At 42.7% G+C, this 25111-nt stretch overlaps 1 pseudogene; it reads right to left on the minus strand.

Moving 5' to 3' along the window:
* Positions 1-4021: 4021 nt before the first annotated feature.
* On the minus strand, positions 4022-24942 carry LOC132077335 (synaptonemal complex protein 1-like; annotated as a pseudogene).
* Between the last annotated feature and the right edge of the window lie 169 nt (positions 24943-25111).

Raw genomic sequence — 25111 nt, forward strand, 5'->3', positions numbered from 1 at the left:
CTCTCAGGATGATCCCAGTACAGCCCAGTCACTCCCACTGCTGCCATCCCCCCACCCCTCGCCCCGTTCCGACCTGACCCGGCTCCATCCCCGCTCCTCACGCCGGCTGCGAGGGCTCCGGGACTGGACGAGGAGGAGGGAGGAAGAGGCGGAGCGGCAGCAGGAAGCGGCGGGAGCACAGGACGGCCGGAATCATGCGGCTCCAGCGCTGCCTGAACTCTGGAACCCAAGAGCATCGCCCCCCATCCCGCAGGTGCCCCCTCTCTGGGCTCCCCACTTTGGGCTCCTGGGGGACACAGGGCTCTGCTCCTCCAGGCTACCTCTGCCGGCAGCCGCCACCGGCACCCCTCGATGTCCCCCCGAGGGGCCTTTTCTGCTCAGCCTTGGACTGCTTCATTCTCCAAACATCCCCCCAAAAACCCAACCCAGGGACCCCCCGGGATATCTGGGCTGAGCTCCCCCCCCCCCCAATCGCCGCTCGCCTGCGCTTTGTGAGGGGCGATGATCCCACGGGTGGGGGCTGAGAATTCAAGGAAGGCACGACTGAGTGCTTCTTTCTCCTTTCCTCGATGCTCCTTTGTCCCTCCTCTTCCTCCCTCTCCTCTTCCATCCCTCTTCCCCCCTAACCCCGCCTCCTTCTCCCCCTCCAACCCTGCCCTTCCCTCCCTCCTCCTCCTCCCCCAGCAGCAGCCACACCTTCGGTGCCCCGTTCCCGCAGCCCTCGCAGCCCGTGGCAGGAGCGGGGACAGGTCGGGATGGGCAGCGCAGGGCTCTCGGCTGCTCCCAGCCGCTGCGGGCGGGGGGAGCCCGGCCCGGGCCAAAGGAGAGGCAAACTGGGCAAACTGGGGGCCTTGCTGGGGACCCTGCCTGGCCACTGCCAGCCCTTGGGGCTCCTCTCGGCACATCCGCCGGGGGGGAACGCACACAGGGCTGGGGGATCCCAGCAGAGGCAGCACTGCCAGGGACTGGGCTGGACTGGGATCGTACTGGGAGTGACTTGAGCTGTACTGAGTTTGTACTGACATCATACTAGGATCGTACTGGGATTGTACTGGGTTTGTGTTGATATTATACTGGGAACATACTGGGAGTGGCTGGGATTGTACTGTGTTTGTACTGACATCATACTCGGATCGTACTGCCATTGCAGGCCAGCGTGTGATCGCACTGATGGACACTGGGATCATACTGGGATCATACTGGGAGTGAGCAGGAGCCTGCGGGGAGCAATTGAGACCATGTTAGCGGCAAATGGGATACACTGGGAGTGACTGGGATTATACTGAGGATGACTGGGAGTAGCTGTGAGCAAGTGGGGACATGATAGGAGCAACTGGGAGGAAGTGGGAGTGACTGGGTGCATGCTGCAGGTGATTGGAAACTGCTGAACTTCAACTGGGATGATGCTGGAGGTGACTGGGATCATACTGGCAGTGAGTGCCACTACACTGAGGCTGACTGGGAGTGCTTGTAAACAAATGGGATCATACTGGAAAGAACTGGAAAGATGCTGGAGGGAACTGGGGTACACTGGGAGATACTGGGAGTGACGGGAAGGAAAGTGAGGGTGAAAGAGAGCAACTGGAACCATGTGGAGCACAACTGGTTCATACTGGCAGGGACTGGGAGCACACTGGGATCATCTTTGGATCATACTGGGAGGGACTGGACTAATACTGGGAGTAACTGAAAGTGACTGGGAACACACCCTGCACATCATCCCCCATACTGGGCCTGACTGGGAGCATGCTGGCAGCAAATGGCATCATACTGGGACTGACTGGGTTGATCCAGGAAGCAACTGGAACCATGCTGGAGGCAGCTGGGACCTTACTGGGAGAGACTGGAAGCAACTGGGATTACACTGGGACCACACTGGGAGGGCTGGCATGTGACTGGGATCAAACTGGAGCTTACTGGGATCATATTGTGGCTGAAAGGGAGCAACTGGGATCACACTTTGGGCTACTGGGCGCAACTGAGAGAAACTGGGACGATGCTGCAAGCAAACTGGAGAAACTGGGAAGGACTGGATGCATGCTGGAGGCAACTGGGATATACTGGGCATGACTGGGGGATCATATTGGGATAACTAACACCTTACTGGGGCCACTGGCAGTGCCTGGAAATGACTACAGACATGCTGGGTACTACTGGGATATACTGGGAGTGTCTGTAACCATACTGGGGGGACTGGAACCACACTGGGAACAACTGGGACCATGCTGGGGGCAACTGGGAGTGAGTGGGACCATGCTGGGAGGGACTGGGACCGTATGGGGAGTAACTGGGACTAGAGCAGGGGCAACTGGGTTCAACTGGGACCATACTGGGAGTGTCTGTAACAACAGGGGAGTGATGGAAGCACATTGGGAACAGCTGCGTCCATGCTGGGAGCAACTGGGATCACACTGGGGGCACTGGCATCAGACTGGGAGTGACTGGGAGCAACTGGGATTAGACTGCAAGTGATTTGGGTCATACTGGGACTGGCTACACTCATACTGGGATTATACTGGGTGTGAATGGAACCTGACTGGGGGTTACTGGGAGCTACTGGGCCCGTGTTGGGAGGAAAATGTGACACACTGGGAGCAACTGGGATCGGCTGGAAGGTACTGGAACCATGCTGAGAGGACTGAGACTACAACTGGGATCATACTGGGAGCAACTGGGACCACCCTTTGAGCAACAGATAGAAACTGGGATTGTGCTAGAGGAAACTGGGAGTGACTGGGGAAGACTGGGATCATTCTGAGGTAACTAAAACATACTGGGAGTGTCTCTAACCATACTGGGGGGACTGGAACCACACTGGGAACAGCTGGGATCACGCTGGGAGTAACTGGCACGATGCTGGGGGAAACTGAATCTACCCTGGAGGCAACTGGGCATGACTGGGACCCTGCTGGGAGGGACTGGGACTAATCTTGGAACAACTGGGATCATAATGGGAGGAACTGGGCACATCTGGAATTATGCTGGGAGCAGCTGGGATCACACTGGGTGATCAGTGAGAGCAGCTGAATCCATACTGGGTTACACTGGGATCTCGTTGAGAGCGACTGGAATCATACTGGGATTGACTGGGAGTGGCTGGTTTTGTGGATTTTGGGGGGTTTGGATTTTGGGGGGCTTTATTGGCATTTTGAGGGGGAGTTTTTCTGGAAGTGTTTGGGGGTTTATTGAAATTTTTGTGGCTGTTTTTGAATTTTGGGGCTTTTACTGGGATTTTGTTAGGATTTTTTGGGATTCTCAGAAATTCTGGAGGGTTTATTGGGATTTTCAGGAGACTCTGTGGGCATTTTATTGGCATTGTGGGAGCATTCAGTGGGATTCACTGGGGATTTGGGGTTTTTTGGGACTTTTGGTGGGATTTTTTGGGTGTTGCCAGAATTTCTTTGGATCTTGGGGGGAGATTTTGTGGGACATTTTATGATTTTGGGGACATTTTTGGGGGATTTGCAGAGTTTAATCAGGATTTTTGGGATGATTAGGATTTCAAGAGATTTTTGGGCTTTTATTGGGATTCTAGGGTGTTTTAATGGAATTTTGAGAGATTTAATTGGGATTCAGTGGGTTTTATTGGGACTTTTGGGGCTTTTAAGGAGATTTTGGTGCCTCTGAGCCTGTCCCCACACCCAGGGAATGCCCCAAAGCCCCCCTAGAATTCCACTAAAATGCCACAAAATCCCCAATAAGTATTAAAAAACCCTCAAAAACCCCAGAGAATCTCTAAAAATCCCAGTGGAACTCACTCAAATTAAAAAAAAATCCCAAAAATTTCAACAAATTCCCCCCCAAGAAAACCCCAAAACCCGAACAAAACACCCCAAATCAACAAAACCCCCCCAAAATCACGCAACCATCCCAAAACCCAATAATTCTCCTCCAAAAACCCCAATAATTCTCCCCAAACTCCCAACAAAATCCCCTAATGCCCTAAAAAGCCACTCTGAAACCCCCAAAACCCCTCTCAAAACCCCGAAATCCCCACAAATGCCCCCAGAACCCCCCAGACTCAGTGGGGCCGTCCTGGATCAGGGGGCACCGGCCGGTGGAACAGCAGACACTTCAGGCGGCCCTCGGAGCTCTTTGGGGAGGGGGCACCATGGGAGACCCCCAAAAACCGGGGGGGGGGGGAAACCCTGCTGTGTCCCCGCCCCCTGAAACCCCCAGACCCCGGTTCAGGGTGGGCCTGGGACCCCCAAATCTCCCCCGGGACCCCTCCAGGATCCCCAAACCCCCCAGAGTCCCCCAGGGTTGGCCCAGAACCACCCTGGACACCAAAACCTCCCCAGGACTCTCAGACCCCCCCATTTCCTCCGAAAATTCATCCCAGACCCACCTGAGACCCCCCCCCAAATCCATCAGACTGCCCCACATCCCCCTCAATCCCCCCCAAACCCTATGAAATCCCTTCAGGCTCCCCCGTATTTCTCCAGAGCCACCTCAGAATCCCCAAGATCCCCTCACAACCCCACCGTTCCTCTCACAATCCCCCAAAATCCCCTCAGACCCTCCCAATTCCCCTCAGATCTCCCTAAACCCACGTGAGAACCTTCCAGACCTTCTCAAGCTCCCCCAAAGCTCCCTAAGCCCCCTCAGACCCACCTCAGATCCCCTCATTCTCGCCAATCCCACCGCACACCCTCGTGTTTCCCGTCGATGCCCCCAAAAATCCCCAATTTCCCCTCACACCTGCCCCAAACACCCCCCAGTTTCCCCCCGGCTCACCTCCGGCGCGTGCGCGGGCTCCCCAAGGCAACAGCGGCGCGCCTCGCCGAGCCAACCAATGACTGCGCTGCACTTCACAAACCAACAAATCACTGTTCAGTTTCATTTCTCACCCAACTCCTCCCACAGCACAAGCCCAGGCCACACCTCTCACCCCCAGTGCTCAGGGAATAAAAAACTCCACCTTTTCTTCTATTTCTGCTCTCAGTTGTGCCTTAAGGGAGGACAGTTCCTTTTTCAAACATGACAGCTCATTTTCCTACAAACTGTTAAATAAAGGACAGGGTTAACTCTGCACAGCCCACAAAAAGGAAAACAGTCCCAAGTGAGGCAGTAATTAACAGGGACACTCATTAGATACACAAGATAATTCTATGTGCTTTTCAGCCCTATACTTGAAGCTTTGCTTTAGCTTGTTTAACAAAGACTGAAGCACTGTCAGAAACAGGTACTTGATCAGAAATGTTCAAGGTAATACCTTAAAACCCTTGGGAGAGCAGGAGTAAAGGGCACAATCTAAATATTTAAAACAAAAGTTTCCTATTCAAAGTGGGGAGTCAGAACATGACCCACTATCTGGAGGAGCAGACACAAACACACTGCTACTCCAATTTATTTTTAGAAACATTTGGAGTTTTTAGTGCCCAGAATAAGATCTGTTGCAGCAGGTTGGGTGGGACTCCTACTGGTAAAAATTCAAACCACACTGGAAAAGTTCCCAGAGAATGTCTCTGGTGGGAAGACCCCAGAGCACAGCAGGAAAAGAAACTCTAAGCAAACTGAAAAAAGATCTTTAGAAGTCACAAACTGACTGAAGATCACATCTTTTGTCTCTCTGTGCTGACGGTGGGCAAGAGGGAGGGATTGGAACAAAAGGTGTTTTAAAGGTTTATATTAACTCTTATTACTCACTTTTAATTCTATTAATAATAATTTTTGATACTATTTAAGTTTGAATCTGCTTTACCCTCAAAGTGTTTTTCTCCTAATCTTTATCTCAACTCAGTCCTTGAATTTTTCTTTCCCCTCCTCTGCTCAACAATAGCAAAGAAAAATGAGTGAATGTTTTTTTGTGTGTGCCTGCACTTAGCCAGTATAAAACCCCTACACAAGGACATCAGCCCCTTCCCTGAATTATTGACCATTGCAAAGTGCTCCTTACCAGGGCTCTTTCTGATGAGAACTGCTTTTGCTGTTTCATTTTATATACTTTTAACTCTGCATCTTTTTCTTCAACCATTTTATCATATTCATTCTGTGTCAAAAAAACCAAACCAACAACCAACTCAAAACATGTGACTAAATGTTACAATTATAGAGTTATCCAGTCTTAAAACATCATTCTTTTCAAACCAGGCTCTTAAGATTCATAAAGAAAAGATTCATTGATGCTTCTGCAGAAACTGTAAAACAGGAAATGCTCAATTCAAGTATTATTTTGTGGACTGGCAGAGAGTGCTTTATTTCTGTGCAGCAATATGTGCTCAGCACTAAGAGCCAGCTGTGCCATCTTTATTAATGTATCTGCTAAAGATATTGCAAAATGAGGAATAGAAAGGTAAACTAAAATGTGTCAGGCTAAACTGCTGACAGTCACTAGGTAACCTCTGAGAAAGAGGCCAAACTGATACTGAAAAATATTGCATTCACATGGTATCAAAGGAAGCCTGAACTGAAAACAAAAATCTAAAAATCCCAGAAGTTTAGATGACTGGAATTTATCTGCCCATAGGAATCTTTTCAAAATCTTCAAATGAATTTGATTTTAGATGATGCAAAGTCCAGCATGTGTTCAGCTTCCTTTTCCCACTCAGGCATGTTTCTGCTTTTGAAAGGTCATTAACATGGTGTCACAAGTTATAAACATGGTATTGACATGGTATCACCCATTGCAAACCACAGCAAGCAGGAAAATCTCAGACCCTGTGCTTTTCCATCAGTGCCACCATCTCAGTTATCTTGTGCTGACAAGATATCTGGCATCAGTTTCTCTCTGTATCATTGCAGTTTCATTACAAAGCAACCTCATCTTTTCTACCTGTTAGTAATAAATTGCATTTCATTCATCAACATAGCAATACATTTCTTTTAAATCTTAATTTCTTCTTCTCCCTGTGGTACAAAGTTTGCAATCCCACTTGGGCTTTATTTGCTTTCAAGATCCCTTTGCAATCCCTCATCTTTTCTGCAGATTGGTAAAATGGGCAAGATCAAAGGTACAGCCATGGCAGGCAAGCTCACTGCAAACCAAAATGCCATTTCAAGCACTCTGCCCTAACATTTCTTAGCATTGCCATCAAAAAATGCGTGGGCAGAAAAATACTAATATGGGAGAAGTTATAATCTAATTTAACTGGGCTGACCTTATACCAAGGGTGGAATTTCTTTGAACTATATCTTGAAAGAAAGAATTTTTAATGGAGTTCTCATTTTCAAAGACATATTCAAATACTTCAACCTAAGCACCTAATGTACTAAAGCTTTGCTCACAGGGATTCACAACAAGTTCCATTTATGTTAATAAGACTGAAATATGAGCAAGGACTCTGGCCAATAAAGCTTCATAAAAACATTTTAAATTAAAAAAAATTAAATTGCAGTAAAAATTAACACCTCTCACCTCTTCACAAAGTTTATTTTAATTTACTTTTCTTGTTTCTATGTCTTTTTTACAGATAGATGTCAACTTCTTCCTTATGTTGCTTGTTCATATTTTCCATCTCTAACTGCAATTTATTCACCTTTGGAGAATGCAGAATTGCTGCTCTTATTTGTTTAGGAATTACTATGTTAATGATTTTTTCTTACCTCTTATTTTTGAGCACAAACACTGTTACTTTTCAGGTATATGATTCACGTGTTTCCTATTTAAAAGTTCAGTTTTTTTTTTTTAATAAAGAGTTGAACTTTGGCCTGAAGTGAGTTAGAAAATACTCAAAGGAACAATGGCAACAGCACAATGGGGAAGACTGCCCTAAGCAGTCACCCTAAATGCTTCGAATGCCTCAAGAAAAAACAAACACAGATGTTTGTTTTTTCTCTCTTGTAAATCTGTATCAGATTTTCACAGGTTTTATGGTACATTTTCCTCCCAGCTGTGCATTTTGATTACAGTTTTTCCTTTTAAGTTTATCACATGAATATCCTCAAAAAACTCCACTTTTCTTCAAGTGCAGTACCCAAAGCTGGACACAATATTCCCATCAGAGGGATTGCCACTGCAGAACACATTTAAAGAACAGACTAAAAAGAGTAATATATTTATATATATATATATATTTCTTTTAAATGCTTTTCTGTTACAATGAGGTTGCTGAACCCTGTTCAGTCCACTATCAACAAAAGAAAAAAAAAAAGGAACAGATTGGAAACATCATTAATTGCAATGTGAATCCATCTCTTAAATGTCCAATAGTCAGTGCCCAATGATTAAAAATGGAAGCATCTTCTAAAAACTATGAGCTCATTCCTGCAAAGTCTGTATCCCAGATCCAAAAACCAGTTCAGAATGTATTTAACAAGTATTATCATTACTTACACTGGGAGTTAAAAACACTCACCTCATCTTCTACATGATGTTATTCAAACCTACCTTCCCTTCATAAGTATTGCTTTTCTTGCTTTCTGCAGTAATTTTCTTTTTCAGCACCTTATTCTGTTGAAATTAAACAAAACAAGCATTGTACCTTAATAAGTTAACAGAATTATGTCATGGTTTAACTGCATCAAGAAATTCTAGCTTTCATCAAGCAAATAACTCTCTGTTGTCCAGCTCAGGTTCCAGAACAATTCTTCAAACAAATGAATGTTCAGCTAATTTCTGTGATAATTACTATTTCTTCATGGCCTTAAGACAGGCTCCTCCTGAGCAGCAGCAGGGAATAACAAATGAGGTGCAGAATGGGAATTAAAACTAAGATGCTGCTGACAGAAGGTGTGAAGATGTCATGACCAAAAATACAAGTTATTTATTTTTACAGTGAAGTTACTACAGTTTGTGCCAGTGCAGAATTCTTTTCTACTCGTGGTAACTGAGATACTCATACACGTACATAAATAACACTATGCACTAAATGAAAAAGAGTAGAAGTTTATTAAAGATATTATTTTTGTAATTGCTCTTTTCAAATTAAGGCTCATTTAACAAATCAAGTGATCCCTAAGATGACTCTAATTTGCTCAGGGTTAGGATAAGAAAGGAGAATTTTTAAATTACATAGGTGTATCTAAAGACATCACAGCAGACACAAACCTGCTGAAAGGGCAACCCAAAATATAATGTGTTTATGTATTTGGGACATTTAAAATCTCTACACACCTCCTGCTGCAACTCTTCAATGCATTTGGTTTTATTTTCCATCTGTTTCTTTAAATTATTCATCTGAAAGAGATATTTCAGACATGAATTAGTAAGTTCTACAAATGACTCCCTATGTGAGCAATTCCTGTAAATGTTCTCAAACCTGCACTTGCACCAATCTGGTTTGTTCCAATGGGACTGAAACACCAGCTGACATGTTAGAATAATCAGAGTTTTAGCCATAAAGTACCACAAGATGTTAATTAAGAGCAGTGAACCAGTTCTTTAGTGGTTATGGAGTTAAGAAAGAAGAAGAAAAAAACCCCAAGATCTTCACAATTTAAAAAATGCTCTTGTGTGAAGTTCCCTACATCCATGAAAAAATGAATTTTCCCAATTATTTTCTAGAATCTTCAATGGCTTTTCCTTTCTTGAAATTTCATTTTCAGTTCTCTTAACCTGAAATTAAATTGTAAATCTTTGACTTTTACAATGAAATTTTGAAATTTGCTAAAAACCCCAGGTTGCTTTGAACCAATAGAAAGAAAAGTAAAAATGTTTGAATCTACTTAAGCTCAAACTCACACTACATATAAAAAGCTAATCCAGAGCCCATCCATCACTGAGTGGGTATATGAAAAAACAGAAAAGCAGGTTCTCTGTTTGCCTGAAAACAAACAAACAAATCTTTAATATTAAACTTCCAGCACAGAGTGAACATCCCAGTGACTGTGCTTGTCTTTTGAAATACCAGGGCTCACATGTGGACACACAAGGGCACAGCTGGCAGCAGCTGGGAAAGAAGAAACCTCTGGCAGAGATCACATCCCCCAGGCAGAGCTTTGCAGAAAAAACCCCAACAAAGATTTTACATTGAATGCTGCCCTGCAGGTTCTGTGAGATATTTTCATGACACAGGACATACATTTTCTTCTCTTTCATCCAGTGAACTTTTCATCTCTTCACCTGTCTTTGCCATTTTCTTCTTCAAAGACTCCAGTTGATTTCTAAGTGCCAAATTAACAAGCATTAGTAAATATTTCCTTATTGCCTTTAACTTATTTTCAGTACTTCTAATAAACCCAGATTTTATTTTCTGAAAAGAGCTGCTGGTGTTGACGGGAACTTCATAAGCTGCTCAATGAAAATGTTGTTAAAATGCAGCAACATGCCCAGTAAGTCAATATGTGAACAGTCCATACTTCTTTTAAGTAGGAAAAGATGTTCCAGGAACCCAAGGAAGATACATCCTGACCTGGACTATTGCAATGCAGCTGTGAAATATGGGAGCTGCCTGTCTGTTGAACTGGGGAGGATACAGAGAGTAACTCTGATCCAGTTTTGCCTCGTCACATTTAATCCATAACCTTCAGTTTCCATTTTAATTTCTTTCACACCTGAGATGTCTAATGCAAAACAAGACAGCTCCTACTGTGTAATACAAAATGATGGCAAACATTGCTCCTGCAGCAATTGGTATTTCTAATCTGAGAAAAATTCTACTTGGCCAACAGCAATTCTGAATAGTTTCTGTTTAGCTATGTAATCTAGAAAAACATTAATCAAAAAATCCCAGAAAGCAGCATTTAAACAGAACAAACTGAGTCTACTTCCTTTAACAATATCAGTTATTATTATTTGTTTTTACTTGCCTTAGCTGGCTATTTGCCTCTTCTAGGTTTTCAACTAACTGCTTTGTATTTTCTTCTTCTTTCTTACTATCCTAAATAAAGACCCATGTGTCAGCAAAGAAATAAAATTCAAAGTGACTTCTTAAACAATTCAAAGACATCCAAAGCACACTGACCTGCCTTGTTCACAAGTGTAAATACACTTCCTTTCCAATTCAAATACAAAAAATAGCTCAGGTACTCTACAGACCCAAGTCATGTTGCAGCTCATCATCTAATTTGTGAAACTGAGTAATTTGTCAAATTGAATGTTGTCCTTTCAAGAAAGCTGGAAGTTTACAACTTGCCTCTTGTTGTTCTTGCAGCTTCTGGAGTTTTGCAGCCACAGCATTTTTCTCTTGTGCTGTTTGTTCTTTCTCTAGTGAAAGCTTACTGAGATACACTGTTAGCTGTTCATTCTTTAACCTAATTTAAATCAAATGCCCAAGAAGAATAAGAAGATACATTTTGAATTCTCCTTTTAAATTAAACTTACCCATTATCAAGTGTTATTGCATGCTGAAAAAAAGTCCAGGCCTTTATCTACAAATATAAGCTTTGCAGCAGAGTCAGAGAGATGTAAAAAGGTGACAGAAGAAGGAAAGAAAATCAGAGTCAACTTTTATATAAATATAATGGTTAGTAAAGGTGATGTAGTTCAAAGCAAGATTAGCAATGAATTCAGAAACTTTCTCTTCTTGTTAAATAAGTCAGAGAGATATGGAACAACTACATATGCCATAGAATATATACAAATAGAGAAAGTGGAATTTAGAAATGTAAGTATATAATTAATGGCATATATGTGGTTCAAAACTTCCATTAGAAAACAATCATAGTTCATTTCACTGTGGATTAAAGAAACTTCTATATTACACCAAAACTAATTCAATATTATATTTTCAAAATGGTCATACGCCTCTTGTTCAAGATCTGTTTTCAGAGTCACAAGCTGCTTTAAATAATCTTGTTCCTTCTCAGCTGTACATGTCAGCTGTGCTTTCAAATCCTGGAATTCTTTCTGCAAAATGAAAAGGAAGAGTTTTCAGTATCCATGTGCAAACTCCAACTGCTGGAGGTTATCAGACATGAGCTAAGAGCACAAGGCTTTCAGAAGAACCCAACAACATCCATGTCATGGATTATCCAGATTGGATCTTTGCAGTCTCTGCTGGGATCTGGAAGTGGTGTGAGACAGTGAACTGTGACACCGGTGCTGTTCATGTCTGTCCCCTGCTGTGAGTTTCATTACCTGGGCTGCACAACTAGGGTGGGACCCTGCTCTGGGTGCTGTTTCTTATGTATAAACTTGAATCCAAGTCATGATGTGTAACTTCACTATTTCTAAAAACATGTTACTATTGCCCTGCTTCAGACCTCTCTCATCTGGAGAGCATTTTCATTTCTCTCTCCACATTTTTCTCTCTCTGCATATTTTCTACAGTAGCCTCAAGATTCTTCTTCAATAAAAGTCGTCCAATTTACCAATTTTAGAAAATGAGTGAAACTCAGTTCAGAACATTCAATGCACAGATTATAAGAACAAGCAGACACAGTAAAATGCACACATGATTTCAGACTATCTTAACTTTAGTTGATATGGATTCTTGTTAGGCTTGTAAATATAAAATCATAATGAAAATAAACCTCTGTTAAGAGTGTATTTCATATAGCTTAGACTTCTGTGACGGAAAATGGGCCTGTGTCACAGCACAGCAGGGTTCACAGAGGCCAGAGCTAATTCCTTCCTGGAAGGAAGAAAAAATGGGAAAACTTTATATCCAGAGGGAGTGGCATTTGAATGGGCATGAACAAAGAAGGAAATAACCAAAAACCTTGAGATGGAAAACCAAAAACATGGGAGACAAGAAAAACCAAAAGCACAGGAGACAAGAAAAACAGAGGCAATAAAGAAGTTCTTCAAAGAAAACACTGAAATTGTGTGTGAGAAAGTTTAGTAGAAATGTTAAGGTTGACTAGAGAAGAGTTTATTTATGGCATTTAAGATACTTACAAAGCAAGAGGAATTTCATATGAAGAGCAAATGCCATGAGAATAATAAAATGAACATTCACCAGAGTTTCTGACAGCTCTTCAAGTTGCACTTCTTTATCACATTTCACTTTAGTCATCTCTTCTACAGCACATGGAATGTAAAATGAATGGAACAGAAATGATTTTTCATATTTAGCAGGCAGTATAAAACATTTACCCTTTTGCAATACCCAGTTCTCAAAACTTGTTGGATTAAGTTAAACTGAAAAGCTAATTTATGACTTAATCTAAATGTAGACTTGAGAAAATGATTCAGACATTAGCAAATCTATATCTGAAGAGAAACTAAATATTTATCTTAAATAAAATTTAGAGCCTATTATGTTTTCCACTAATATAGCTTCAAATAAACCATGGACTGTAAGACTGGAGTGTTCTCCAAGTATTGATGCACCTGCATTGTTCCAGAAAAAAAATCTGAACTGCTGAAGGTATCAGATGGATATGCTGAGAAAGGAAACTAGTTGTTACTAACTTCCAGATGGTTTCTATGTGCACATTCACAATTCTGGGATTTTTTTGCAAGTTCTCAACAACAAGGCAGAGCTCTTACTCTGGGGACTAAGGAGCACATCCCTAGAAACCACAGGATATCAAATTGATGATATTTAAAGACAACCCCTGCCAGCATCATTCCACTTCCAGCATGGGGAGGGTCACAGAAACCTCCATGGGAGGGTTTTATCTCTGCTGCAGAAGTCACCCCTGGCACCTGCAGTGCTGCTGCTCTGAGCTGCAAACCACAATTACCTCCAGAGGAATTCATGCATGAATGGTCTGACTATTGGAGTGTAAATTTCATTGTTTTTCTTTGCTGATTTACGTCCTGAGATATTTCAGGGACGCCGCTTGTAGATTTTCACTGTTTCTCTTTTCTCTTTGCTCGGCTGATTTATGTCCGGAGAGAGATAGCTCAGAGATGCCACTTGCTTGGTTTCTCGGCTGTTTAGGCTTGTAAGGTTTTCTGTGGTGTTTAGGTGGCCTGGAAAGGCCCAGGGATGGCCTTGAAGAGCCGACGCTTCAAAGGACGAGGAGAGACTTCTGATCTTGTCTCGGTCTTGATGTTTATTAATTGTTTATCTAAAAGATTTTCTTTCAGCCCGACAGAGGTCTGCACAGCAAGTCAGCCATGGGCACACTGCGAGCCCCCGGGCGGTCACTTATCTTTATACCCTAAGTTACGTGTACAATATTTATCATTTTTCTCCAATACTTTCTACTCTTATTAACCGGTGCACTTTTAGTAATAACCAATCCCAAAGTGCCACCATCACCACAGAAGATGGAGGCCAAGAAGAAGAAGAAGGACAGGACACGCCCCAATTCCTCCATCTTACTTCTTCAGACCCCCCTGTACCAAAATCCTAAACCCTGTGTTTTACACTTTAACTAACTTATCCCTTCACCATTCACCCAGTGAATTCCTCCCAGTCCTCATACAGGTCTCATCTCCTGTGTAGGATCAAAGTCCAGCCACCAGACACTTCTGGCAACATTCCAGGACTCCCGAGCCCCCCAAGGGTGGTCTCGGCCTCTCTGCACCTCCATCCTGAGGTGCTGAGATCCCACATTGGAGCTGTGCACAGCACTGCCCTTTGGCTGCTGCCAGCACCAATGACCCCCAAAGAAAAGGGTTCAGCTAAATAAAAATAAATCCAGGCATTCCTGACAGGTACAGGCACTGTAAAATCATTTCCCAACTACAAGAGACAGTCCATTTCCAGACAACAGCAGAAAACATTTTTATTACTGCCCAGCTCATTTTCTGCCTTTCTACAAGCCTTACCCAGTTCAGTAGAATTATTCTGGAGCTCCAAGGTAAGCAGCTTTGAATCATCTTCAGATTTCTTTAATCTAAGAAAATGGTAGATTAAAAACCCCAAATGTAGAGTAAAAAGCACTGCATTTGAAACTTCAAGGACAATAAGACAAAGTCTTAGCACAAGCACTTTAAGAACATTTACCTTCCAACAGGCAGGTGATAGATCTGCCTGCAACACACATCAAATTTCACTTTTACAACCTCAGAACAGTAGACATAAAAGTAAACAAATATATACCTACAGAAATCTGTATTTCTTAAAGAGAGAATTGTGAAAATTGGAAGGGGCAAAAATTTACTTTTTATACAGTATCAACTATCACAAACAAAAAAAATTACATTAAACTCTCTGCATTTAGACCACTGTGGGGAAAAACCTCCAAATTTCAGCTTCATTTCCAATTGTTCTTGATTTTGTCATAGACTGCAACTTGTAAGATCACTCTTGGAATTTAAACTCATTCATTTACCTATTTTGCTCTTCTTGCAGCAAGCTTTTCAAATTGGCAACAGAAGTCTCAAACTCCTCTGTCAGGGCTGCAAGCAAAGCCTTCAGTTTTTTACATTCTTCCTCCTGCTCTTCCTTTTCTCCAGTGACCTGAATTAATGTCTTCACTGTAGTCTAGAATTCAGTTTCCAACTTCTTTTGAGACACCTTCAAGACATGATATCGTTTCTAAACATGTTTTGCAACAAACAGCTACAGCTGTTTCATGTGCAAAGTATCCATTATTATTTATGCAAATGCTCATCTAATCTATTTCTACTGTAAAACTATAAGCAAGGGGTACCTCTGCCTTTTGCAATGGAATTTTAGCCTCTTCCAGCTCTGCCCTCAAATGTTCTTTACTGACCTGGGATTCCTTTAACATTTTTTCATTATGTACTAAACAAAAAAAGATGTTTATATTTTTAAAAATAGGATATTTACTAAAAAAATGCTGCTAAAAATGGAATATTACATACATTTAAAGAATGTAACAAAGACCAATGGTACTAATATCATCTACTATAAAATAATATATAAAATTTGAATATAGATGGCTTAAAAATATTTAAAATCAAGTTCTGAAAAGTGTCCTCAGTGACATCTGCCTGACTGTACATTTGCAAAACTGAAGCAACATATTTTCCCCTTGCAATTTTCAAAAGCTCTCACTGCTTGACTCCCCCTAAAAACTGCCCTGCCAGTCCTGCTCCCACATGAGCAGCTCCTGCTCCAAACAAAAATAAGGCCTTCAAGGCCCCAAAATTCTGCTGCCAACCAGCAACAGAATAAGACTATCATGGCCCTGTTTCCTATGCTTCTATACACAATTACATCTAATAAATAAACAATCATAAACAACTACATTTCAATTCTAGAAACAATTACATTTAAACACAGCAGGCAGAACTCTTACATTTTGCTTCCATTAAGTCAGCAATCTTATTTTGTGACGTCTGCAGCTGAGCCTTGATGTCTTTTATGACATCATCTTTTTCATGTCTCTGTATGGTAAGAGCTGAAATCTAGAAAAGTGCAAGAAATATCATCATGAAGTCTGGAGAAGGGACAGATATTGATTTTCATTTGTACTCTAGGTATGGTTAGCAGCCATTTTGCTGTCATTCAAGTTAGATTAGATAGATAGATTAGATTAGATAGATAGATAAGATGAGATAGATAGATAAGATGAGATAGATAGATAGATAGATAGATAGATAGATAGATAGATAGATAGATAGATAGATAGATAATATTTGGCTAGATATAATCTTAGCCAAATATTGATCAAGTCACATAAATCTAAACAAAAAAGTTCTCCAATTCAAAATCAAACCATAAATTCCAGGAGACTAAAGGTACTGAAACACCACTAAACTTAGCAGAATTTGACTTAAATGCAGCTTCAGATGTTATTTTGTCTTTTTTACTAATGCCCAGAAACACTTCTTGGCTCTTGCATTGCCCCTTTAGGCACAAATAAAGCTCTACATCTTAGATAGTAAAACGAGCAAACCTGCTTTTCCTTTTGACTGACTTCCAGTTTGCATTCTTTCTCAAACTTGTCCACTTTTTTTGCTTCTTCTTTTACTTTGGAGATACAGTAACATCCATAGTTAACATTCTAGCTGAAATATACTCCAAGTTCAATACAACTTCCACTTTAAGACTGCTTGGAATTGTACAGCTGTACCATTTGTTTCCCCAGAGTAATTGTTGAGGCAATGTTTGATTTTATAATCAAAATACAAACAGAAAAGAGCATGTGAAAATGAAACAGGAACATACCAGACTATACATACAGAGAGAGAGCATTTAGCTAAAGTTTCTGTAGCTATACACTAGTGCATTGTCATTTAAATAAACAAACTATGGGAAGTAAGTATTGATCTCTAGACTGTACTTCACAGACAAAACTTCAATTTTGAGTGACTGTTTGAGAAATAAAGTTCCAGCTTTGGCCCAGTGGAACAGCAACAGAAGGGGCCAGGCAGTGACCAAAGGCAGCAGGAATAAAAGAAGGGTCCCAGTGTCTCAGTGTGAGCTGCTCACCATTCCAGCCCTTCACATTTCTCTGCCCTGACACTGCATGTGTAACACAAGCTATGAAGTACAAAACTGAGCCAGCTGCATAAACACAATAAACAGAATTCGCACATTTGAAACTCATTTCCAATCTGTCGTTCTCTGCTTGCACACGAAGCTCTTCAAATGCCACTGTCATTCTCTAAAAACAAAATTTTATATTTGAAGTTCAATACTGGAAACCCTGGAACTTCTCCAGGGGCTGCTGCCCACCTCAGCCATTCTAAGGAACCAGCAGGGAGGTGAAACAGAGCCCAAAGAGAAGCCAGAAGCTGTGGCAGTGACCCAGCACTAAGCACACATCACCCAGATCACAGGTTCTACATCCCACACACTGCTGCACCTTCTCCATTGAATGTGTTTGATAGAACACAAAAATAATTCTTGAAAAGGGATTGAAAACCCAACTTCCTGCATCAGACATGACATGATACCCACACAGGATGGATACAAACAGTATCCCAACATAAACATGGAACTCAGCTCAGCTCACATAACTCACATTCCTTTCATCCAGCTTGCTCACTTACTTCTATGTTGCTGTGAAGTTCCTCATACAATTGTATTGTTGCTTCCTTTTCCTGTTCATCTATCAAAGCAAGAACATATGAGAAAGTTTTTCTTTTGAACAAGAATGCCAGCTGCCCAAGTCATTACACTCAATCAGCAAAATGAATTAAAAAAGGAATTCTCAGCTCCATTCTTATTAAATAAGTCATTATGAAACATGGTGCCAAAAGTTACAGAATCTAGGGAAAATGTGTATTTCATTGAAACACTGAGCAAGCTCAGCTTTTAAATTTCCTTCCTAAGATTTTTTTTTCTGTGAAAAGTGTAATTCTGGATCAGTTTATGTGACCATATTAATTATTATAGTATTAATGCTGTTGAATAATAATGTATCAGAACTGTTAGTAGTATTTATAAACTGTAATCTAGGGTTAGCACTGAATTTCTTCCTATCAGCAGATACCTATACCCACAGAGCTGTCATTATAAAATTGCAACAACACTCCAGGTCCATATTTTCCTTCTTTCCTTTCACTTTTGTGATTGATACTATTTTTTCCTAAGAAAACAATTAAAAAGAGAACAGTAACAGAAACAGCTATCAAAAAAGAACAACACATCTATATACAAGTGTTTCTAGAATTAAGGCTAAAAAGAAACAGACATTTAAGTATCCAGGATCAAGTTAGTAAAATTCTAATTATTATAATAACGATTCTAAACTACATATAAAGTAGGATTTCCAATCAAGAACATATTTTAAAACCTCAAGAATTTAAACTTCATTAAGTTATCCAACTGACTTGGCTTGTTCAGTTTCATGAGAAGAATTCCAGTTACTCATTATACCTTGGGGTTAAGACCTTTTTTCCCCATAAATGTGTGATGGCTGAAAACAGGAAATGTCAGCTAGGGAAATTTGTTTCAGAGTGCTGGGAATTCAGAGTAGATTCTACTGCCTAAAACCAGGCATGAAGTGTCACTTCTCATGTGTGAATACATTCCCAGAGTGTGGCTGGGACTGCAAAGCTTCAATGGGCTGAGCAGCCTTGGGGAGCCCTGCCCTGCCCTGCAGTGGCTCCAGTGCCAGTCGGGGCTGTGGGCACTGCCTCAAACCTGGAGCACTGTTTGGGCACCCAAGGAGCTCCCAGGCTGGCAACCTTGCAGCAAACAATCTCACTGCCTTCTAAAGCCCTCTGCATTCAGCATTACAAACCACAAGTCTGTTAGACCTGGGGCTTCACTTCCAATTTTGTGAGCCACTTAAAATTCATTTCTCATTCTGAGAGCCACATCCAGTAGATCTCAACTGCAGAACTTTTCTGAACAGCAGGAGAAATTTCTTCTTCTTGCTTCTGTTTGTGAATTTAGAGCAAGCTAAAAGTACATTTACTCTGATAAATAAAAACTAAAAAAGCATTTACATTTGCTGGTCTTCTCTGCGAAGCGAGTGCAGGTTTCCTTGAGCAGATTACACAGATGCCCCGAAGCAGCAGCTCTGAAGGAGGGGAAAATATCATGTTTGCACAGGAGTGCACAGTGCTTTGTGCACCTAAGGAGCAACAATGGAAATGACCTTCAAAATTTAACAGCTACACAAAGCTGCCCACATGGAAACTGATTATTTCCACCACAAAAATATATCCTTGGTTCTATTACTTACTCTTTCAAGAGATCTTTATTTTCACATATCTCATCTTCCAGTTTCAAATGGAGTTTCTCATTTTCAAACAGATTTCATAGGGAACAAATGCAAAAAGACACTGTTATTGAAAATATATATTAGAAATGCACTTGAACTTCTCAAATCTCTCATGAAAAAGTCATTTGGGGCATCAGTAGACAGAAGTCTGTTTTATCTGGTATTACATGCTGAGTCATCTTTTGCATGAAAGATGTAATAATTAATGAACAATCATTTACCAGCAACTGAGACATTTACAGGTATATTCTTCATACACACCCTCACACAGGACAGGTGCCTGCAACTTCTCAAAATAATCATTTTCTCAAGGCACAAACCAAACTGCAACAGTCTTTAATATTTAATTGTATCAATAATAGTGTCATACTGAATCAGGAAGCACTGAACTTCATCTATTCAATGTACACTATACAATACTGGCCTGCAGTTTTTGAATGGCTTTATTCTGTGCTTCAATAATCTTTCTATTCTCTTGGAGTTTTCTTTCTTTCTGGTTTAGTTCCGTTTCCACAGTCAGTTTCCACTGCTTGATCTTCTCAGCCTCTTTGTAGAGTTTTGAGAACAATTCATTCGTTGTTTCTGGATTCTATTAAAACAGGTTCCACAAGTTAATCTCAAATACTATCTAATTAATAGTATATAATATCTAATTAATACTGTTGTAGATAATGTATTTATCTCTTAGAAACATCACAAGAGTAATATTTTTTTTCCACAGATGGTGATATAAACTTATATAGGATCAGGAGCCCAAGTTTAAATCTTTGTGCATCCTCTGTGTATGTATCAAAAGGCATTACAGGGCACATAGGAGATACAAATACAATGAAATATCCCAAAACCCCTTCAGACATCACCAAATAGATGGGCTTAAAGACACGGATAACTGCAGTCCACCAAAATCAATAAAAGTTTTGCCAGAATTATCAGTGAAGCCAAAATTCCTTCTAGCAGGTTCTTCACACATTTCTGTCCTCTCCTTCTGACAGACACTGCTGAGTTAAGTAAAAGCAGCTTCAGAGACTTTGCCCAGGAGTACCTGTGATATTGCCATGGACACACACAGAATCACAGAATCACAGAATAATGAGGTTGGAAGAGACCTCTCAGATCATCGAGTCCAACCTATGCCCTGACACCTCAACTGCAGCACCAAGTGCCATGTCCAGGCTTTTTAAAACACATACAGAGATGGAGATTCTACCACCTCCCTGGGAAGAGCATTCCAGTGCTTCATTATTCTTTTAGTGAAATTTTTTTCCCTAATATCCAACCTATCCCTTCCCTGATGTAGCTGGAGACTGTGTTCTCTGGTTCTGTCAGTGCTGCCCGGTGGAAGAGACCGACCCCACCTGGCTCCAACCTCCCTGCAGGAAGCTGTAGAGAGCAATAAGGTCACCCCTGAGCCTCCTCTTCTCCAGGCTAAACAGCCCCAGCTCCTTCAAACGTTCCTCACAGAGCTTGTGTTCCAAACCCCTCCCCAGCCTTGCTGCCCTCCTCTGGATGTGCTCCAGCATCTCAACGTCCTTCCTAAGCTGAGGGCCCAGAACTGGACACAGCACTCAAGGTGCAGCCTCAGCAGTGCCCAGTACAGGGGCAGAATGAGCTCCCTGCTCCTGCTGGCCACACCATTCCTGATCCAGGCCAGGATGCCATTGGCCTTCCTGGCCACCAGGGCACACTGCTGGCTCATGTTCAACCAGCTGTCACCAGCACCCCCAGGGCCCTTTCTGCGTGAGCACTGCCCAGCCACACTGTCCCCAGCCTGGAACGTTGTAGGGGACTTTTGTGGCCAAAATGTGGAACTCAGCACTTGGACTAATTAAACTTCATGCTGCTGGACTCTGCCCATCCATTCCACTGATCTAAGTCTCTCTGCAGAGCCCTCCTTCCTTCCAATAGATCAACACAAGCTCCCAGCTTAGTGTCCTCTGCAAATTTACTCATGAAGGACTCAATGCCCTCACCCATGTCATCTATAAAAATATTAAACAGAACTGGTCCCAGTACAGCCCTGAGGGACAGCACTGGTGCCTGGCTGCCAGCTGGATGCAGCACCATTCACCATCACTCTCTGGCCCGGCCATGCAGCCAGTTCTGAGCCCATCACAGAGTGCTCCTGTCCCAGCCATGGCTGCAGCTTCTCCAGGAGTGTGCTGTGGGAGACAGTGCCAAAGGCCTTGCTGGAGCCCAGATACACAACACCCACAGCCTTTCCTGCACCCACCAGGCAGTCACCTGCTCACAGAAGGAGCCCAGGTTGGTCAGACATGACCCACCCTTGGTAAAGCCCTGCTGGCTGGGTCTGATAGCCTGGCCATGCTGGGAGTGCTGTGTGATAGCACTCAGTGTGAACTGCTCCATTATCTCACCTGGCACTGAGGCCAGGCTGACTGGCCTGGAATTACCAGGATCCTCCTTCCTACCTTTTTTGTACATGGGTGTCACACTGGCCAGTGTCCAATCATCTGGAACCTCACAGTGAGCCACAACTCCTGATAAATGATGGAGAGAGGCTTGGCAAGCTCATCTGCCAGCTCCCTCATCACCCTGGCATGGATCCCATCTGGACCCAGGGATTTATAAATATCCAAGTGTCCCAGCAGTTCTCTGCTCACACACGGAGCAGGAAGGAAAAGCACCACCCTTGTGCCCTTAGAACACCTTGAAAGTGCCCTACAAGCAGTGCTGGGCCAGTGGTCGAGGCAGGGAGAGCAATACAAGAGCCCTAAGGGCCCTTTGGTTCACTTACAACAGCCCCAAACACCATCCTTGTTTTGGCTGCATCACAGTTTTGTTACAGTCCTGATGGTACTTCAATAGCTTAGGATAAAAAAGTCTAAAAAGTTGTCAGGGATAGGAAAATCAGCAGGGAGAGCACAAGAAATGTGTTTTGTGCTAGCAAACAGTGTTTTGTAGCTGCAAAGTACAGAAGCTATTGCAAAAAAAATGAGCTGTACTGAGTTGTGCTAAAGCAGAGATGTGCTGGTAAAGACACTGTGAAAGGAATCCAGTGCTTGAGGAAACCACTGAATTCATTGTTTTACAGATAAAATAAAGCCAGACCAGGCAATTGGGATAATCCACTTCAGTTTTCCAAATAATACTCTGACTTCAACCCTTCTGCCCCTCAACAGAGTATTCAGAAGCAGTTCCACAAGGATACTTAAATGTTTAAATCTTACTCTAATTAAAGCTCATAGACTTTGCAGACACTTCAAACAAAGAAAAAACAACAACAATATTGCAATCACCTTAATTTTTAAAGATTAATTTCCAGGCATGTTCACTAAATCACAAATATCTCCTCTAAAGGGATTCAGCTTTAAACAGGAGACAGAAAACCTTATTCTCTTCTGACTACTTCCTTTAGCCCTGAAATATCTACTGAATAATGCTTTAGGCGCTGTTTGGGAACAAATTCAAAAGACCCTAAGGAATTACATGTGCAGAGCTGATACTTAGCTGACCTCTTCATCTACTTCAGAGCAAAGTTTCACTTGCTGTGAAATTGTATCTGAAACATGAAGAGATTTTGATCAATGTATTTCTAAAAAAAGTAACAGTGAAACTGTATTTAACAGTTACAGATATGAAACTGTGAGACTACTCATGAAAATTAAAACTTGACAATATATAAAAATCTAAAGAAGGTGCATGGCAAATATTCCAATCGTACCTGAATCAGTGATTTCGCCACGGCTCGACACATCGAATGGCAGCTTAAATTCATCAACTGAGTGTCTGTTAATACCCTGCACAAATTTAAAAATTAGTTCCTTAAGAGTAGATTTGCAAAGAAGAATTATAAAAGCCAGAAAAAATCCCTACAGATGATGTGAAAATAGAATGTGTCATTAATTAAACAGCTGCCTACAATTTTCAAAGCCCAAGGGATTGGTAATGGCTTTGGAACTCACTTCTTACTTCCCAGTGGTTGATCAAACTGTTGGTGTCCTGCAGTTTGATTTACAGACTGTGGCCAAAGGGGAGCTTTCAAAGCAGGGAACTCAGCAGCTCCTGCCTGTCTGGGCACTGGTGCATGGCAAAGGACTCAAGGAGAAAAATTACTTTTCTGAAGACTTCAGTAGTTGATATTTCTTTTTTGCTTTACTTCCAAGGGCACTTCTAAACCATATCTGATTATGTTTCAATATGAAAATACCCTTTTACAAGTTTTTGAAGTCACATAAGTTCATCCTGTAAACAGCTAACTCATCTGATGTCAGAATATCCTGTTTGATTCTCAACATATTTCATAAGGAGCTTCGACATGAAAAAATAACTTGTTGAATTCTCATACCTCAGTGTGGGGACAGAACATTTTCACAGCACACCTGATCTGGTGAGACCAAGACACCAATGCCAGTGCGAGCATCTGAGTGGGGCCTGTGGGAATCCATAAAATCAGAGGGGTTTGGGAAAGCTGCAAAAGGCAGGCCTCAGAGAGAGCAGAACTGTGATCAGAGCCAAGCAGCAGCCATGAGATAGGTCAGCAGAAAAATTATGCAAAAAGTAGAAAAGTAAGGACAAATAGAACAATGGTCTGTGTATTAATGCTTGGCTAGAATAACTCCCTAAGCTACAGAGAAGTTTATCTAGCAAGGTATTAGGAAGTTCTAAGCTTAATAATGGAGCTCTGTGCATTGTGTTTCAAGGCTTACAAGCAGGTATTGTATTCAAAAAAGGCAAGCATTGTTTTAACCAAAGGTACCTGTGCTTATAGTGGTTGGATAGAACTACTATCAATCTGCTTTTGCTTTGTGTGATTGGTCAAAAAACTTTTAAAGTAAGTTGTCACATTAAGTTCTTTGTCTGCTGCCTGGGATGTGAGCTGCTGGCATCTTCCCATTGTCACAACCATGTAATACGACTGATGCTGGAAAATAAAACAGCTCAAGGCAGTTCCTCAGCAGCCCCAACCCATTGGTGATTTGTACACAGACCCCGGTCAGCGATAGAGCCCTGCTCACCCTCTGGGCTGAATTACCCACAGCAAACGCGGACTTACAACACAGAGCGGAAGCTCCAGAAGATGATTCCCTTCAGTTTTGAGAAAACACAACAACAAAAGTCTTTGAAATTCAAACCGGAGATGTCTGTGCATGTGCCACTCTAGGCATACACACAGAAATTAGTCCAGTGCAGGAGCCGTCCCGGCCTATGCAGGGACAGGTGTGTGTGTGTGCTCCAGCTCTGCCGGGGCAAGGGGCAGGTGTGTGTGTGCTCCAGCCCGGGGCTCTTTGGGGGCAAGGGGCAGGTGTGTGTGTGCTCCAGCCCGGGGCAAGGAGCAGGTGTGTGTGTGCTCCAGCTCGGGGCCCTGCCGGGGCACTCCCCGGGCCCAGCACTGTCCCCGTGTCCCCGGGAAGGGCCCCTGCACTTTCCCCTCGTCCCCTCCTCAGCCGCGGCCTCCAGAGCAGCACAGCCCGAGGGAGCGGCCGGGGGGGGGTGTGGTATGGACCGCCCTCAGCGGCCCCGCGGCCGAGCGCTCACCTGGGATCTGCCCGCAGACACCTGCCCAGCGCTCAGGCGCGGCGGCATGAACAATTTAAAGCGGTTTTCCTTCTCCATGGCTCCGATAAAAGGGCGGGCGGGGCTGCCCCAGCTCCCGGCGGCCGCTGAGGGCTGGCGCGAAGGGCGGGAAGCGGCAGCGGCCCCTCAGCGCGGGAGAGCTCTGAGGGGAAGGGGGGTCCCGCCTGCATAGGGAATAACTGGGGGAGCCCAGTCCTCCCGTGGGAAA

The sequence above is a fragment of the Ammospiza nelsoni genome, chromosome 10 (genome assembly GCF_027579445.1).
Source record: "Ammospiza nelsoni isolate bAmmNel1 chromosome 10, bAmmNel1.pri, whole genome shotgun sequence".
NCBI lineage: Eukaryota > Metazoa > Chordata > Aves > Passeriformes > Passerellidae > Ammospiza > Ammospiza nelsoni.